The following is a 19504-nucleotide window of genomic DNA, read 5'->3' as shown; positions in this document are numbered from 1 at the left end:
GGAAGACGTAATGGATCAAGATATAAATCGTTTGGTAGGTGAAGAATTATGCACGCAGAAGGATGATCAAGGCATTTTGAGATTTTCATCTAGAATCTGGATTCCACCGGTGACGGAGTTAAAGAATGAAATTTTACAAGAAAAACATAGTTCAAGATATTCCATCCATCCAGGGAGTACCAAAATGTACAGAGATTTAAAGAAGAATTATTGGTGGCCAGATATGAAGAGGAAAATTGTGGAATGGGTTAGCAAACGTTATACCTGTCAGAGAGTTAAAGCAGAGCATCAAAGACCAAGCGGATTGCTACAGCTATTGGAGATTTCAGAGTGGAAGTGGGAACATATTACCATGGATTTCATAGTTGGATTACCAAGGACAAGGGCTAATCATGATGCCATTTGGGTTATAGTGGATAGACTTACCAAGTCAGCTCATTTTCTGCCTATAAATGAAAGATTTTCGCGCGACAAGTTAGTCCATATGTACTTGAAAGAGATCGTAGTTCGTCATGGAGTTCCTGTGTCTATTATATCTGATCGAGATCCAAGGTTTAATTCAAGATTCTGGAAGAGTTTTCAAGAATGTTTGGGAACAAGACTGAATATGAGTACAGCTTATCACCCCCAAACGGATGGCCAAAGTGAAAGAACGATCCAGAAAATTGAGGATATATTACGTGTTTGTGCTATTGATTTCAAAGGAAGTTGGGACGAACATTTACCTCTGGTAGAGTTTGCTTACAACAACAGTTATCATGCCAGCATTAAAATGCCACCCTATGAAGCCCTTTATGGACGCAAATGTAGATCTCCAATATATTGGGACGAAGTAGGAGAACGCAAGATACTTGGACCTGAACTGGTACAGCAGACAAAGGAAGTTGTTGAACTTATCCAGAAAAGATTAATAGCCGCTCAAGATCGTCAGAGGAAATATGCAGACCAGTCAAGGAAAGACATGGAATTTGAAGAAGGAAGCTTGGTATTACTGAAAGTATCACCATGGAAAGGACTAACGAGGTTTGGAAAGAAAGGGAAGCTAAGCCCAAGATATGTCGGACCTTTTGAGATCCTAAAGCGCGTTGGCAAAGTAGCTTACGAGTTGGTGTTACCTCCGCACATGGAGCACATTCACAATGTTTTTCACGTATCGATGCTCAAGAAATATAATCCAGACTCCAGGCATGTAATAGAATATGAGCCAATAGAGCTTCAGGCAGATTTATCATATGTAGAGAGTCCGATAGAGATTCTAGAGGCAAGAGAGAAAGTATTGAGAAATAAAGTGGTAAAGTTAGTAAGAGTATTGTGGAGAAACCCAAAGGTTGAAGAGTCAACCTGGGAGTTAGAAAGTGATATGAGAGAAAAGTACCCTTATTTGTTTTCTTAGGAGATTCTGAGGACAGAATCCTTTTAAGGGGGGAAGGATGTAATATCCGGGATATATCGTGTAATTATTTTTGCTATTAAATAATTATTATGTGTGTTCAGTATCTATTCTGTGAGTTAATTGTTAAGTGTTATCTATACTTGGATATTCAAAAATAATATTAATTGAGTATTTTAATTTTTATATGTCCAAAATAAAATGTAAATAATTGTCATATCTTCCTAATTATTTTTATGTTGATTTATGGATTTATAAGAATCATATGAAATTTCTAAAATCTTTTTCCGGATAATTAAAATCTATTTTATAAAAACGGGAACCAACCGACGTCAACCGTTGTTACGTTTTTTGGAACCCGAAACTCTTCCGAGAACTCCTTCCTAACCTAATTGTAATATTCCGAGCATTTTCCATGTATCGACTTTTTCGATCCGGCGTACGGTTTGTCCTGCGCGGGTCCCGGCACAACATTTCCGATACAATATTCGTTTCGGTAAATCAATAAAACCCGTATTCTCGATAAACGGGAGCTTTTTATTAAACTATCACAATTATGACTTCGTAATACGTGTAACCAGGCGCTGAGACCAAGACCGCAGTACAAATTGTACTGATTTGGATAATTATCCCGAAAACCGATACCGTTTGGATCAGTTTTTATAAATAAACGTACCATTTTATATCCGGAATGATCCAACGGGATACTAATTTTCCGTAATTATAAATAGCCTTTTACCGTATTTTATTTCGTATCAAAATCATTTGCAGACAGATAATTATATAATTTTACAGAGAAAAATCATATATTCATAAACCTTTGTGAGAATCAAACCATAAATTCAAGGTGTTAGTGAAATCCGTTTGGAAAGTTGGAGTAACCGATTTGAAGGTCTCAAGGAGTACTATCAGATTCCAGGACTTGTTTTACTGCAGAATCAAAGGTTTATTTTCTGAAAATTTATTTATTTTTGAATTTATTTTATTAAAAATATGAATTTTTGTTCGGATGATTGTTTGTATGATTTGATGATTGCATGTTGTAGAGCTTGTTTTCCTGATGATTTTCATATGGCATACGTCTGATTTGGAGTTCAATAACATGCTCAAAAGTGGGTTTAATTTTCGAATTTTGAAATTAGGGTTTATAACCCGTATGAATGTTTTCAATTGAAATTTGGGGGTTTTTGATTCAGGGGTTATTAGCTGTTGATTTATAGTGGGTTATGTTCCTTATGAAATTTGCAATCGATTGATATATAGCTCGTTAATAGAGGATGCTTAAATCGAAGGGAGTTGTGTTTTAAAGATTTACGATGTTCGCCGGAAACCGGCGATGTTCTTGGCCAATTTCCGGCCAAGTCTGGGGTTATTGATGAATTTTGATTGCAGATATAGATTCCTGGTGTTGTGTAGTATTGATCGGGAGCTTGTGGTGGTGGGAGGATGCCGGAGCCGAGTTCTCCGGCCAACCCCGACTTTTTCCGGCGACTGGACTGCAAAATTACAGTTTGGTCCCTGTAGTTTTGTAGATGATGAAGTTTAGTCCCTGTAGTTTGCAAAGTTTTCAAAAATAGGATTCCTGTTTTAAAAATGTTTAAAATCATATTTTCTATTTATTTTTATTATAAAAAATTCGTTTTTAAATTCTGAAAATTCTAAAAATTATTATTTTAATTCCAAAAATTATTTTCAATTCACAAATAAATCTGAATTAATTAGTTAATTAATTTTAGTTAATTTTTAATTAATTAATTAGTCAATTAATTCGAAAATTAATTGATTAATTGATTTAATCAATTATAATTGATTTAATTAATTATTAATTGATTTTTAATTAATTATTTAATTAGATTTAATTATTTAAAACTGATTTAAAAATTCCGAAAAATAGTTTCGAGCTTTAAAATATTATTCTAAATTATTTTCAAGGCTCGATAATTATTCTAAAATTGTTTCGGAGCCAGAATTGGCCAACCGAACCCTGTTTATTATTCCGAAATTGATCCAACGACCCGTTTTAATTCCGAAAAATGTTTTAAAAATCATTTTTAAATACCAGAAAGCCTATTTATGACCCGAGACTTCTTTATAAATGATATGTCATTGATTATGTGATTTATTATGTGTTATATGTGACTTGTTGATTGACTATCGGTCTATATATTCGGTGTTTACTTGGTTATTGCATAACTTTCAATCCGTTAATCGGATTTGGGTAAAACGAAGGGTAGATAGAAGTATGTGTTGAATAGAATCCTATGAGTTGATGATTGATAGATGCTTATGATATGTGAGCAGAAGAGGCAAGACGTAGGAAAGGGAAACCAGTAGTTGAGGAGTAAGATGATTGTGATTGAAAGCGAGTGCAGGATAGTAAGCTAATATCAGGCAAGTGTTCTGAACTTTCTCGAGATATTGTAATTCTTGATAGTCTTGTTGACATTGCAAGTGCTTTGAAGCACGGAAACCTAAACCCTGATTCCAGTTATTGTTCTTGAGCCATGAACCTTATTCTTTCTAGACCATTGATTGTTGTATACCCGAACACGAACCTCAAGTATACGATACTACTCCACAAATACATGCAAACAAAATCCCAAACACTGAACTGAATTACTTGTACATTAAACCATTGTATCCTATGCTTTGAAAGCCCAAATCTTTGAAACCCTGAAATGTTGATTCCTTTGTTATCCAGTTCTTTCATTACCCAGCATCCAAGCTTTTAAATTGCCTTATTGATCCTTACAAGGATTGAAACCCTTGCATTGTTAAACATTTATTGTTGTTAATGATTCCGGTTATTGTTTATTATTGCATATTCTGTTATTATATTAGAATTGGATTTTTTTATAAAATTGTGGACCAGATTCATGGTCAGACCATATAATGGTCAAGTTAGGCCAATGTGTGCCTTGGATCTAGTAGTTAGAGCAATGCTGTGTGCCTTGCTCGGGGTTAGTGCGTGACTGATCAGCAGCCTAACCTTGGTTTTTAAATTAAAAGTATAATATCCAATTCTAAATCATAATCCATTGTTCACTTGATATCATAATCATGTTCACCCGATAATCATTATTCTCAGTTTTGTCATTGTGACTTGCTGAGCTAGTTAGCTCATTTGTGCGATGTTGTTTATATTCTTTCCAGTTAAAAAGGAACCAGTTGGTAGCGAGGATCCCCAGTCCAGCGCGAGAGCTAGGGGTTCAGGTTGAGGAAGCTGAGCTAGTAGGCTTCTTTTGGGATAATTTAAGTTTGTAAAAGTTTGTAATCATGTTTAATACTCAGTTTGAGTTTGAAATAGTTGGGATTTCAACGGTTTGTAATATATTAGTGTGTTTGGCTTGTGTGCATACATTAACCTGTTGCGATCCGTGGTAGTTGGTAAGTAGGGTCATTGCATATTATTATTATCCTTTATATTGTTATAAGCAGGTTATAAATAAGGTATGTGTGTGGACCCCAAACTTCTGACCCGGGTTTGGAGGGCGCCACATAAATGAAATCCTAATAATGATGTTACATCCTTAAAATCAATAGTTTCTGTCATCTGTATGGACGGATCGTCGAAATTTAATTTTAAAGAATCGATTCATTCGGGACAGTAGCGCATACATGACTTAGTCTATTTTGACTGCTTTGACCGCTATATTATCTCACAAAAATAAATAAATAAAATCCTAATAATGATGGTACACCCCTAAAATTGATAGTTTCTAACATCCATACGGACGGATAATCGAAATTTTAATTTTAAAGAATCGATACTTCATTCGGGACAATAGCGCATACAGGGCTTAGTCTATTCTGACTGCTTTGACCGCTATATTATCTCACAAAATAAATATATAAAATTCTAAAAATGATGGTACACTCCTAAAATCGATAGTTTCTAACATCCGTATGGACGGATCGTCGAAATTATAATTTAAAAGAATCGATACTTCATTTGGGACAATAGCGCATACATGGCTTATTCTATTCTGATTGCTTTGACCGCTATATTATCTAACAAATTAAATATATAAAATCCTAATAATGATGTTACACCCCTAAAGTCGATAGTTTCTAACATCCGTACCGACGGATCATCAAAATTTTAATTTAAAAGAATCGATACTTCATTCTGGACAGTAGCGCATTCAGGGCTTAGTCTATTCTAACTGCTTTGACCGCTATATTATCTCAAAAATAAATATATAAAATTCTAAAAATGATGGTACACCCCTAAAATCGATAGTTTCTATCATCCATATGGACGCATCGTCGAAATTTTAATTTAAAAGAATCGATACTTCATTCGGGACAATAGCGCATACATGACTTAGTCTATTCTGACTGCTTTGACCGCTATATTATCTCACAAAATAAATATATAAAATCCTAATAATGATGGTACACCCCTAAAATTGATAGTTTCTAACATCCGTACCGACGGATCGTCGAAATTTTAATTTAAAAGAATCGATACTTCATTCGGGACAGTAGCGTATACAGGGCTTAGTATATTCTGACTGCTTTGACTGTTATATTATCTCACAAAAATAAATAAATGAAATCCTAATAATGATGGTACAACCCTAAAATCGATAGTTTCTATCATCTGTACGGACGGACCGTCGAAATTTTAATTTTAAGGAATCGATACTTCATTCGAGACAGTAGCGCATACATGGCTTAGTCTATTCTGACTACTTTGACCTCTATATTATCTCATAAAAATAAATAAATAAAATCCTAATAATGATGGTAGACCCCTAAAATCGATAGTTTCTAACATCCGTACGGACGGATCATCGAAATTTTAATTTTAAAGAATCGATACTTCATTCAGGACAGTAGCGCATACAGGGCTTAGTCTATTCTGACTGCTTTGACCGCTATATTATCTCACAAAATTAATATATAAAATTCTAAAAATGATGGTACACCCCTAAAATCGATAGTTTCTAACATCCGTATGGACGGATCGTCGAAATTTTAATTTAAAATAATCGATACTTCATTTGGGACAGTAGCGCATACATGGTTTAGTCTATAAAATTAAACTTTTACGAATATACCAACATATTTGCATGTATCGAAACTCAATTCACTATCTTGCTCTAAAAATAATAACACAATATACATTTATAAAGGCTGATTTAACCGGGATCGAAAATAGGCAAATTAAAAGATCCAAATAATTTTATTTGGAAAGATTTAAATTATGAAAGCATCATGCTCATGTATGGTGCCTATTTATAGGCTTATATATTATCTCACAAAATAAATATATAAAATCCTAATAATGATGTACACCCCTAAAATCGATAGTTTCTAACATCCGTACGGACGAATTGAACTATTGTGATATGTGCAAAAAAAGTTAAGATACACTTGAAATGAAACAGAGAAAATATTATTGTTTGAAAATTTTGTCATGAACAGTCAAGGAGTTTGGTGAAATGAAGTAAGTATCATTTTCAGCCATGAATGTAAAGGTTCGGTGAAATGAAGTGATCTTTTTCAGCCATGAACGAAAGTTATAGAGATTATGGATATTAGTAATGGTCAACATTTGGCACATGGTTGTATGCAACATATTTGTTGCAAAAAAGGAGGGATGGTATTATATGCTTACTTCATTAATTATGCACCCTATTCTTTGTGAACTAAAATACCCATGTTATTTTCTTTTATCTATATTAAACTTTTATTTAATTTGATTTTTAAGACTTTTTTAGTTTAATATCTTATTTATATTTTAGTGATACACAAAATTATTCGTTAACAATTTATTAGTTAAATTTACATGATACAATCAAACTTAAGTAATTTATTTTTTAGTGATAGTTAGGATTTGCAAGACATTCGAGGGGAATGTAACAGCTTTTACTGCAACAGTGATGTGTCAAATGATAAGAACTACAAGTGTATAGTGTTTAATTATAGCAATTACATGTCGATTCACAGAGATTATGAATTTTTTAAATCCTAACAATTTAAATTAAGCGAACAAGATAAATAGATTTGAGATTAGATTTGTTTAACCTAATTAGCAAATAACAAGTAATATGAAAAACCTAGGAATCCGAATTCGTTAATCAATCACAATCAATATCAACTGTACTAAAATCAGTTCTCTTTTTTTTTCACAAAAATAACGTATATCAATTAATGAGACAAACATATATTATCTTTCAATAACCCATCAAAACTTCATGGAGCAAACACAAGCTATGAAAAATAAATCCGGTAACAATAATATATGAAAATCACTTTGTTAGTTGAACAATTAAGCACCAAGAAAAATTATGAGAATCAAATAATAGGAACGAGAAGATATCGAAGCAATTAAATTAACTTCATTTTCATCCTAGGTAACAAATTTAGCTAAAGATGATAAAAAGATGAGCAAAACAAATAACTAATAAAATTCTAACTCTAGATTGGTGTTCTCGGTGCTGGGTGTCTAAAATACAAGAGGGGCGACACATATACAGGGAAAATACGAGGGTTTGGGTCTTGAAATACAAATAGGATTCTAATAGCATTTCCTTATATTCCTTTTTTGTCTCCAACCAGAATTCTATTTATCTTCCAATTCCTTTGACTTCTAGAATAGTCCATCTCTTTCCTTATTTGCATCTTTTTCAACTCAAATTCTGATTTTATTAATTTTCCTACAAAACAAAACAAAACAATTTATTTATTAATAAAATTACAAAAATAAGCATAAAATAGGTATTAATAATATGCAATACTATGAACCTATCTGTTAGGTCCCAATGTGTTTGTAGAAGGGGGGGGGTGAATACAAACAGTACCGAATAATCGAATTAAATGCGGAATAAAAAATGTGAAACAAAATTCAAGTTAAATAAAAATATTATTAAACTTGAAAGGTGTTACAACAACTGTATCGATTACAAGGAATTAATCTCAAATTAATTATCACAAATTTAGAATAAATTCGACATGAACTTTTTCTATTTTTGCAATAATTAGAATCAAATGCTAAACGCGATTTGAGATTAAGTTCTAGGGATTTTGATCCGCTAGATTGTTACACAAGAGCAAGATAAAGATTTCTAGTGGATTGGATTTAACTTTACAATCTAGAAATTTAATCTTGAAGTATGCAGATGAAAAGATGAAATATTTCTTCTTGATTTTCTTTTCTGCCTTGTTTCTTGACTTCTGTGTTCTTGATATTAAGTTGCTGCTTCTCTGCTTCTTTTTAAATCAACAAACGAATAGAATTGACTTGGCATGACAATCCTATAGCTGGCAAGACTTTCGGTGAGACAATTGAATGAACTAGCAAGACAATCTGAATGAACTAGCATGACAATCAGAATGAACTAGCAAGACAATAATCCTCCTAGAGTAACTTTCGGTGTGACAATTGAATATGGCCTAGCATGACAATCGGTATGACAATCCTGATTGTCATGCTAGTTCATTTTCAATTGTCTTGCTGATTTAATGCTTGAATTTAATCCAATTAAACTTCTGAAAATTCCTAGAATTAATTCAGAATTAATTAATCAATTAATTCAATTAATAAATAAATTATTCTTCGCAGATATAATTTATTTTCTTAATTAAATTAGATGACTTAATTAATAAATAGAGAATTAATTCTAGTCTTGAGCAGCAACCATTCTTCTGCAAATCTTCTGAAAATCACTGAAAATTATGAATCAATTCCACCACTTCAACGTTGACACTCGATGTACTGTCTGGTTCATGAGTGACTAACTTCCATGACATTTCTTCATGTCTTGACTTTGACACTTTGATTTTCTTCAGATTAAATCCTTGTAATTTATTGATACCCTGACGAGATCTCTGTCACTTGATTAAATCCACGATCTTGATTTATATCACTGAGGCATGATCAACTTCTTGAACTTCTTCCAGTGAATTAACTCCTCAAGTCTGTAGATGAACCTTGTCTCTGAATCCTTTGACAGATATTACTTTGCGAGATCTCTCTGACGGTAGATCCACTATTTACTTATTACATTCTTATTTGAGTTGAGTTGAATCCTCGAATATACAAATAGGCTATGACATATGACTTACAATCTCCCCCTATTTGTTTGTTAGATAATAACACACAAATACCTAGAGGATAACTCAACTAACAAATAAGAAAAAGATATAAACATACATGCAAAGTAAATAGCAGAAAAGTTCTGGATGAGATTTAACATTTTCCAGATTCCAAGTAGATGTTCCTCTAGACTGAACATATCTTCAAGTAGTTCCATCTTCATTTGTACAACCACATTTCCTGTTGAGAAGCCCATATCTCTTGCTTCTCCCCCTATGAGAATCAACTGATTAAAGAAGATCACCTTCGTTTTACCACCTCTCCCGTACAATAGGATCCGCAGATAAAAACCAATGGTACTCCCCTAACTGCTTCTTCCCTTATCAGAAAATCACCTTGTGTTTACCACCTCTCCCGTACAATAGGATCCGTAGTTACAAACAACAATGGTGTGGTGTAGTGTACATGTTTGATCTTTTTCTTACTCCCTGCTATTTCTCCCCCTTAGTTGAGGAATCCTCCAAACTATTTCTTAAGCTTTTATCTCCCCCTTAAAGAAGGAATGTATGCCGTCGTCTGAAGGAGTTCTCATATTTCACTTGGTTGGAAAAGAAATAACAAGTAGTTTCTCTTTCTACCTCACTGTGAGTGTGTGATTCTGTTTAGTGTACCTCACATGTGTTTCACTCTTCTCTCCACTCGTGTTTACACTCATTCTCACAAGTGTATCACTCTTCTCTCATAGCTCCATAATCCAGCTGTACCTGCAAAGAAAATCACCTTAGCCATCCTTAAGGAGGTCACAGGTGGTGCAATGGGAGTTCACAAATCCCCATCCTTGTTAAACTCGTCAGATGAATCTGAGTCATAATTTACAAGTTGCTAGTTTCCTTTTTAGGGTTCCAGATTTGAATTCTGTGAAGGTAAACAATGATCCAAAGAATTTAGCATAAAGATCAAAGTTCCCTTCTAATGTCTGTGAAGACATTTCCTTGTGACTTATCAGGTAATATCTGAATCATTGTCAACAAGTTGCCGATCTGCACCTATGTCAGATCCACTATCCGCAGATGCATCCAGGGGATTTAAGCCTGGGGAGGTAGACACTGACCACTGACATATGGCTTTTGGATCAGTATCCTCTCCTAACACCTGTAAAGGCAATTGGTCCACTAACGAACCTTGAACAATCGAATCTGACCTTAAAATGGTCGAAACTCTTGTTTCTGTCAACTCATCCTTTGTGTGTGTAACCTCTCCTTGTGCATCAAGAATTGATTATGTTTGAAGTGGTGACACTACATCGGATACCTTGGCCGACAGGCAAAATTCAATAGACTCACCCTGTTGAGAGAATGAATCTAGTAACTATTTTTGTGCCTTTTCAGCCATTACATCTTTTTGAGAAGATGTATGGGGGCTAGCAGTTGTCTCGGTTTAAATACTACTCATCTATGTAGGAGACAGAGCTACTGGGTTGACTACAGAACCTTCCTTATGTGGTGCACTAAGGCACTATCTCCCTCACGCTCATTCATACTACATTTAGTGGTAAGAGAGTGTTGGTTGGTTCTGTTTTTGTGTTTGTCTTTACAGTCTGGGATAGACGTTGTGGGTTTTCAACCTCATGACTGTCAATGAAAGAAAGTCATTGGAGACTGAACCTGTATCATAGAACATATGGTAATAGAGAGAAAATGATTTACAATAGTGATTTCAAAAGATTTTACATGACATAAGAAATCACTAATGTAGAAAGAAGTTTGATTTTGTTTTTCAATATGAATGAGTTTTTGATAAAACATTGATCACTTAGGGTAAAGTCTAAGTAATTCTCATTCATATCAAAAGCTTACAAATATCTGCAACATAATGTTAACAAGATATCATTGACCGATACTTGTCAAGTACTTTAGATACTAATTGTTATGTTGCATTAACAATATACCACTGCACATATAAAACAATATGTTTGTGCCTAGTGATAAGATAGTTATTAATATGACGACTCTACTAGTTCATATAAAATTACAACTTCTGTTAGAGTGCCATACCATGTTCTTGACGATTGCTTGAGCAGTATACTAGTTCATACCAACCTGAAGTGAGATTGTGAAGAAGAGATTGCATAGTCCAATAGATCTGCAGCTGCAAAGTCCATGAACTGTGGTGCATTGACTTCCTCTTTTGACTCACCAACCAGGAGTACACTTGTACACATCTTACTAGAGTACAATTCCAAGTATAATGTGCAGCAGGTGCCTGATATGTCGTAATATTCTCAAGTCTCGTCACTGGTGCTATATGTTAGATACTGCTTCCTGATAATAACCTAGCACAATATACAAAATTACAATGATAATATTCCCAGCTTGCAAACAGCCATATCCCTCAGATAAACCTTTGCTGTTATCTCCAAAGGTAACCAGGGGGCCAGCTTTCTCAATCCACATTTGATAGCAGGGCTCTATCTCCGGTCATATGTCTTGATGATCCACTGTCAAGAATCCACTCTACCGGTTACACCTGTTTAATGCCCTGCACTACAAATGGATTAGACCTTCTTCGGAACCCAAACTTGGTTGGGCCCGGCATACTTGTAGAACTGTCCTTTGTCAGGCAAAACAACATTTTTAATTTTAATTGTCTCAACTTTCTCAATGACTGAACATTTGACCTTGTAAACAGCGTTAACAAATTTCTGTTTAAGCTTAGGCACAAATGTCTCCTTTCTAGCCTTAGAAGGATTAGCAGTCTTAGACCTATCATGCTTCTTGTTATTCACATGCTGACGAGGAGTAGTCTTATCATTAGACACATGCTTACCATTAAAATAAGCATACATCATATTAAAAGTACAAGACATACAATTAGCAACACCACATGCTTTATGAGAGTGATTAACAGCAGGCAATTTATGCATGGTAGACATGGCATTATTGTTATCCAACTCATATGTGTCTGAGTTAGTCTCAGTTGCTTTCACAACTTTGACTGGAACTTTCGACTCACTTGACTTGGAAACAATCTTCTCATTAGCATGATCCTCAGCACGTATTTCCTCTTGAATAACAGAAGAGGTCGCATCAAATGGTTCAACAATTGATGCTTTATAGAGGGGTTCATCAACACCCTTAAGCACATGTGGTACTTCCCTCCCTTTAGCACAGACATGAGGAGGGGAGTTTATGCCTAATTCTCCAATAGCAGCATTGTAATCATATCCTATTCCAGATGTTTGATTAACAGCTTGCTTACTGTAGAACTCTTTAGCCTTCGAACAAGAATTGAAGTAGGCTCTAACCTTAGTCTCAAGACCGGTGATCTTGTCTTTGAGAATAGTTTCGAGTTTTCTATAACAGTCAACTCTATTCTCTAGAAAAGATACCTGTTCTTTTAATTTGTCTTGATTAATGTGCACAAGTCTTAATTCATTGACCTCTTTCTCAAGGTCTGTGATCTGTAAACTTAACAGTTCATTATCACGACGTGCACAATCTAAGTTACCTCTTAGATGATAAACCATTTCAGCATCAGAAAGTTTTACCTCTATTCTTGACGATGAAGCTTTTCCATCAATAGCCATAAGAGCAAGATTTCCTTCATCTTCATCTTCACTGTCAGTATCATCCCAGCTTCTTCCCTTTGCCAGATAAGCCCTTTCAGAGTTCTTTCTTACTTGCTTTGGCTTCCTACATTCTGTGGCAAAGTGTCCTAACTCATTGCAGTTATAGCATCTAATGGTGCTTCGATCAACCATCCCTGTTTTGTACCCACCACTGCTGGTGTTAGAGGATGAAGATCCACCTTTCTGGAATTTGTTGTAGTTGGACTTGTACTTAAGCTTGGGATTCCTCCTGAATCTGACATGGGAGAATCTCTTGACAATTTGGGCCATTGATTCATCTTCCAATTGCTCCAGCTCTTCCAAGGAATAAAAATCATCACTTGATTGATTTGTAGTAGGAGGATCATATTCTGCTACTAACATATTTTCCTCAGCCTTGGAACACTGTACCATTCTTTCTAACTGTTGAGATTGTTGTTGTTGTTGACCTTCAGCTACAAGTGCAGTAGATGTGCTGACCATTCTATCCTTCCCGTAGACTTCCTTCTGTTGAATCTGCTCCAACTCATAGGTTTTTAACACTCCATAGAGCCTGTCCAAAGAAATCTCACTTAGATCTCTAGCTTCTCTAATGGCAGTGATTCTATGTTCAAGATGAGCTGGCAGTGTTAAAAGGAACTTTTTGTTGACCTCCCTGATTGAATAATACTTTCCATTGATGTTCAGGTTGTTGATCAACGCATTGTACCTCTCAAACACTTCAGTAATTCCTTCTCCTGGATTTGATTTGAAATGTTCATATTCAGAGGTTAGGATTTCCAACTTGTTCTCCCTAACTTCCTCTGTGCCTTCATTAATCACCTCAATAGTTTCCCACATGTGTTTGGAATTTTTACAGTTCATCACATGTCTGTTCATCAAGGGATCAAGGGAATCAATTAATATTAATTGAAGGCTGGCATCCAAGGAGGCTTCTTCCTTCTCAGCAGGAGTAAAATCTTCAGGCTCTTTTGGATAGGTTCTAGCTTCAGTAGTCACCACACCATCTATTATTACCTCCGGTTCAATAACCATCGGAGTTTTTATACCCTTCTTTAACAAGTTTGAATATTTGGGATTTGCAACTTGTAAAAATAATAGCATCTTCTTCTTCCACATGATATAATTCTCTTTATCAAATTGTGGAATTTTAACGGTTCCAACTTTATGTGAAGTCATTATGAATTTTTGAATAAATAAAAATTCAAGGAGTTGAAAAAATCACAAAAGTCTAGGATCTTGATTTGTTCGTTAATCAGAAGGCTCTGATACCAATTGTTAGGTCCCAATGTGTTTGTAGAAGGGGGGGTTGAATACAAACAGTACCGAATAATCGAATTAAATGCGGAATAAAAAATGTGAAACAAAATTCAAGTTAAATAAAAATATTATTAAACTTGAAAGGTGTTACAACAACTGTATCGATTACAAGGAATTAATCTCAAATTAATTATCACAAATTTAGAATAAATTCGACATGAACTTTTTCTATTTTTGCAATAATTAGAATCAAATGCTAAACGCGATTTGAGATTAAGTTCTAGGGATTTTGATCCGCTAGATTGTTACACAAGAGCAAGATAAAGATTTCTAGTGGATTGGATTTAACTTTACAATCTAGAAATTTAATCTTGAAGTATGCAGATGAAAAGATGAAATATTTCTTCTTGATTTTCTTTTCTGCCTTGTTTCTTGACTTCTGTGTTCTTGATATTAAGTTGCTGCTTCTCTGCTTCTTTTTAAATCAACAAACGAATAGAATTGACTTGGCATGACAATCCTATAGCTGGCAAGATTTCGGTGAGACAATTGAATGAACTAGCAAGACAATCTGAATGAACTAGCATGACAATCAGAATGAACTAGCAAGACAATCATCCTCCTAGAGTAACTTTCGGTGTGACAATTGAATATGGCCTAGCATGACAATCGATATGACAATCCTGATTGTCATGCTAGTTCATTTTCAATTGTCTTGCTGATTTAATGCTTGAATTTAATCCAATTAAACTTCTGAAAATTCCTAGAATTAATTCAGAATTAATTAATCAATTAATTCAATTAATAAATAAATTATTCTTCGCAGATATAATTTATTTTCTTAATTAAATTAGATGACTTAATTAATAAATAGAGAATTAATTCTAGTCTTGAGCAGCAACCATTCTTCTGTAAATCTTCTGAAAATCACTGAAAATTATGAATCAATTCCACCACTTCAACGTTGACACTCGATGTACTGTCTGGTTCATGAGTGACTAACTTCCGTGACGTTTCTTCATGTCTTGACTTTGACACTTTGATTTTCTTCAGATTAAATCCTTGTAATTTATTGATACCCTGACGAGATCTCTGTCACTTGATTAAATCCACGATCTTGATTTATATCACTGAGGCATGATCAACTTCTTGAACTTCTTCCAGTGAATTAACTCCTCAAGTCTGTAGATGAACCTTGTCTCTGAATCCTTTGACAGATATTACTTTGCGAGATCTCTCTGACGGTAGATCCACTATTTACTTATTACATTCTTATTTGAGTTGAGTTGAATCTTCGAATATACAAATAGGCTATGACATATGACTTACACTATCAAATTCCCCCATACCTATATTTTGCTCGTCCTCGAGAAAAACCCAAAAGGAAAATGTTAACTAAGAAAAGTCCTATTGTGACGCCCTCCAAAACCGGGTCAGAAATTTGGGGTGCACATCATGCACCCAATATATAAACCTGTATATAAAAAATTATATGCATTGACCCTTCTTTACACAACCACGGATCGCAACAGGTTAAAGTATGCACACAAGCCACATCCTTAACTTTTATTACATCGTACCAAATCCCAACTAGTTCAACATACAACTGATCATGATATTGTTCTTACAGTCTTGCATAACTCATCTACAATGTAAAACTCCTGCTAGCTCGATCCAACTTAACCTGGGATCCTAGCTCGCACACTGGGCAGGGAATCCTTGTTACCAACAATTTCCCTTTCAACTGTTGAAAACATAAAAAGGTTTGCAAGAGTGAGCTAACTAGCTCAGCAAGTCATAATAGCAATAGCTGAGGTTAAACAATGATCAATTAAAATGATTTTGAAGAATCAAGTTTCTGGATACGCAATAATTAGAATTGGATATTCACTTTTCATTTTAAAAACCAAGGTTAGGTTGCTGATCAGTCACACACTAACCCCGAGCAAGGTGTTAGAAATATATGTGCATTAGTTTGATGATATGTTTAACAAAACACTTAAGTAGAAATCTAGTGTTTGTAGCCTCAACGGATAAGACCACTTTGGCTATCCGTTGATGGTGTAGCTTTACTTAGAAATAAGTCTAGTGTTGTAGCACATTTCAGTCTCTGAATTTGAGATATAATTCTTAAATGTTGAGGGAAATTATAAGTCATGTTGACTACTAAAGGATATGCAGATAGGAAGGCCAATTGTAAATATTTCATGCCTTGTAATTTTGTATACATGAAATGGTGTCAACGGATAACTTAAAGACCTTCAACGGATGAGAAACAAAGCTTCAACGGATGTCTCTAAAGCTTCAACGGATAACATCCTTCAACGGATGAGTGCATCAACGGATAGAGCTTCAACTGCTAACACATCAACGGATAAAGCCATCAACGGATGAAGGCTTCAACGGATGTTATGTTAAATAGCAGTTGACAAGTGGTAGTTGTACCTACAAACAGAGGCACATGGGTTGACAAAGACAACTGAGATGTGGTAGCCTATTTCAGGAACATCAGAAAAAGCAGTCGTTCTACTCTAGTATAAAGAGGCAATAGTCAACAATGCACTGGAGTAAAATGGAGAAGAAACAAGTGGAGAACTTATTTTATTATTGTACTGTTTATCTTTGTCTTCACTTGTAAACTTGGTGTTATATAAACCAGGTAGCAGCTAGTAATTAGGAGAGAATTTTTCCAGAACTGTTTAGAAAAATCTTGAGAGAAAAATTATCTAGTTTGTACTAGGATGCAGCTGTGATCAACTTCTTGAATCACAGATTTTCTGAAATACCATCTCTGGTGGAACAACAAATCCACCAGAAAAGTTTTTAAGGTCTGTTGTGTTCTGTACTTTTGTGTTTGAATATATATCTATCTGTATTAGCTTAAAGCAATTCACACACTTGTTTATCTTAAACACACAACCTTTGAAACTACTCAAAACTTGAAAAAGTTTTGAGATTTACATTCAACCCCCCTTCTGTAAATCTCATTGTTAGTTCACTAGGAATAACAATTGGTATCAGAGCAGGCTCTTGACACACAAAGAGTTTAAAGTTCTTGGAAACTAACAAAGATGAGTAAGAAGGATATTGGAGTAAAAATCCCAGTTCTTGACAAAGACAGTTATCACCATTGGAAGGTGAAAATGCACCTTCATCTACTCTCCCAAGATGAAGGTTATGTAAACTGTATTGAGAATGGTCCTCACATTCCCCACAAAGTAGCCACAGTTGCTACAGCCACAATTGTTGTTGGTCAATCCATTCCAAAACCTAGAGCAGAATGGACAATGGAAGACACAGAAGAAGTCCAAAAGGATAAGAAGGCTATGAACATTTTGTTTAATGGTCTTGACAAGGATATGTTTGATAATGTGATAAATTGCACAACTGCCAAAGAGGTTTGGGACACAGTTCAGCTACTGTGTGAAGGTACAGAACAAGTAAAAGAAAACAAAATGCAGCTTCTCATTCAACAGTATGAGTATTTTCATTTTGAAGAAAATGAATCTTTAAATGACACATTCAATAGATTCCAAAAGCTGTTGAATGGACTGAAGCTGTATGGTAGAGTGTACCAGGTGAAGGATTCAAATCTTAAATTTTTAAGATCCTTGCCAAAGGAATGGAAACCCATGACTGTCTCCTTGAGAAACTCTCAAGATTATAAGGACTTCACTCTTGAAAGATTATATGGAATCTTGAAGACTTATGAACTAGAGCTGGAACAGGATGAGGTATTGGAGAAGGGAAGAAAGAAAGGAGGTTCAGTTGCCTTGGTAGCTGAAAATGAGAAAGAATGCAGACAAGAAACTGTGAGATCAACATTAAACTCCAAAGATGGCACAAGCAAATCAGAATCAAGCAAGGGTAAGGAGCAAGTTGCTGAGAATGAAGACAACTCCAGCCAAGATGACTCTGATGGTATTGATGAGCATCTTGCATTTCTGTCCAGAAGATTTGCAAAGATGAAATTTAAGAAAAACACTAGAGCCACTAAACCTCATAAGAACATGGTGGACAAATCCAAGTTCAAGTGTTTCAATTGTGGTATAAGTGGACACTTTGCAAGTGAGTGCAGAAAGCCAACTTCTGAAAAGAAGAAATTTGACCAGGTAGATTACAAAAAGAAATATTTTGATCTGCTCAAGCAAAAGGAGAAGGCTTTCATTACTCATGAAAAAGACTGGGCAGCTGATGGAGAAGAAGAGGATGAAGATGTGGAATATGTCAACTTGGCTCTCATGGCTGATTCTGAGGAAAATGAAGTTAGTTCATCAAGCAACCAGGTAATCACTACTGATTTAACACAGCTTACTAAAGAAGAGTGCAATGATGCTTTTAATGACATGTCTACTGAATTGTATCACTTGCGTGTGTCTCTTAAATCTCTTGCTAAAGAAAATAGTAGGATTAAAGAAAACAATCTGTTTTTAAGTAATAGAAATGCTGTGTTAGAAGATAAGTTGATTGACCTAGAGAAAACTAAGCTACATTGTATATCTGTTGAAAATGAACTAGCTGAATCTGTTAAGAAAGTAGAAATACTTTCTAATCAATTAGAGAGAGAGCAAGAGGTGATTAAAGCCTGGAAGACATCTAGGGATGTTAGTGCTCAAATTGCCAAGGTCCAAGGAATTGAATCATTCTGTGAGACTGCCTGGGATAAAAACAAAAAGAAACTGGAATTAATTGATGGGCTGTCAACGGATGTGGAATCAACGGATGATGAAAATTATCCGTTGAAGGAAGAAAAGGAGCATCCGTTGAAGGTTCCTCAATTAAAACAGGCAGATGTTTCTAAAAGTGAAAATCTAAAGAAACTCAACAAAAAGTTTGGTTCAACTTCCAAGAACTTTGTCAAAGAAGAAGCAAGCAAATCCAAAGATTTCAGTAAGGTGAATATAGGACACATGACCTTAGAACAGTTAAAGAATAGGCTCAAAGTGGTTGAGGATAAAAAGGAAACTAAAAGGAAATCTAATAGAAATGGGAAGGTAGGGGTTAACAAACATAACAATTACACACCTGATAAGTATGCTCCTAGAAAAAGCTGTGTGCATTGTAATAGTGTTAATCATCTATCTGCTAATTGCAAATCGATTAAGAAAACTCCCATACCTGTACCCTCTTCCATGCCTAATATGTCTGCATCACCTCTGCATGCTATGCCTGTTATGTCTCAACAGAATCCTTATGCACA

Source organism: Apium graveolens, chromosome 7 (genome assembly GCF_009905375.1).
Source record: "Apium graveolens cultivar Ventura chromosome 7, ASM990537v1, whole genome shotgun sequence".
Classification (NCBI taxonomy): Eukaryota; Viridiplantae; Streptophyta; class Magnoliopsida; order Apiales; family Apiaceae; genus Apium; species Apium graveolens.
This window is presented reverse-complemented; position numbering follows the sequence as displayed.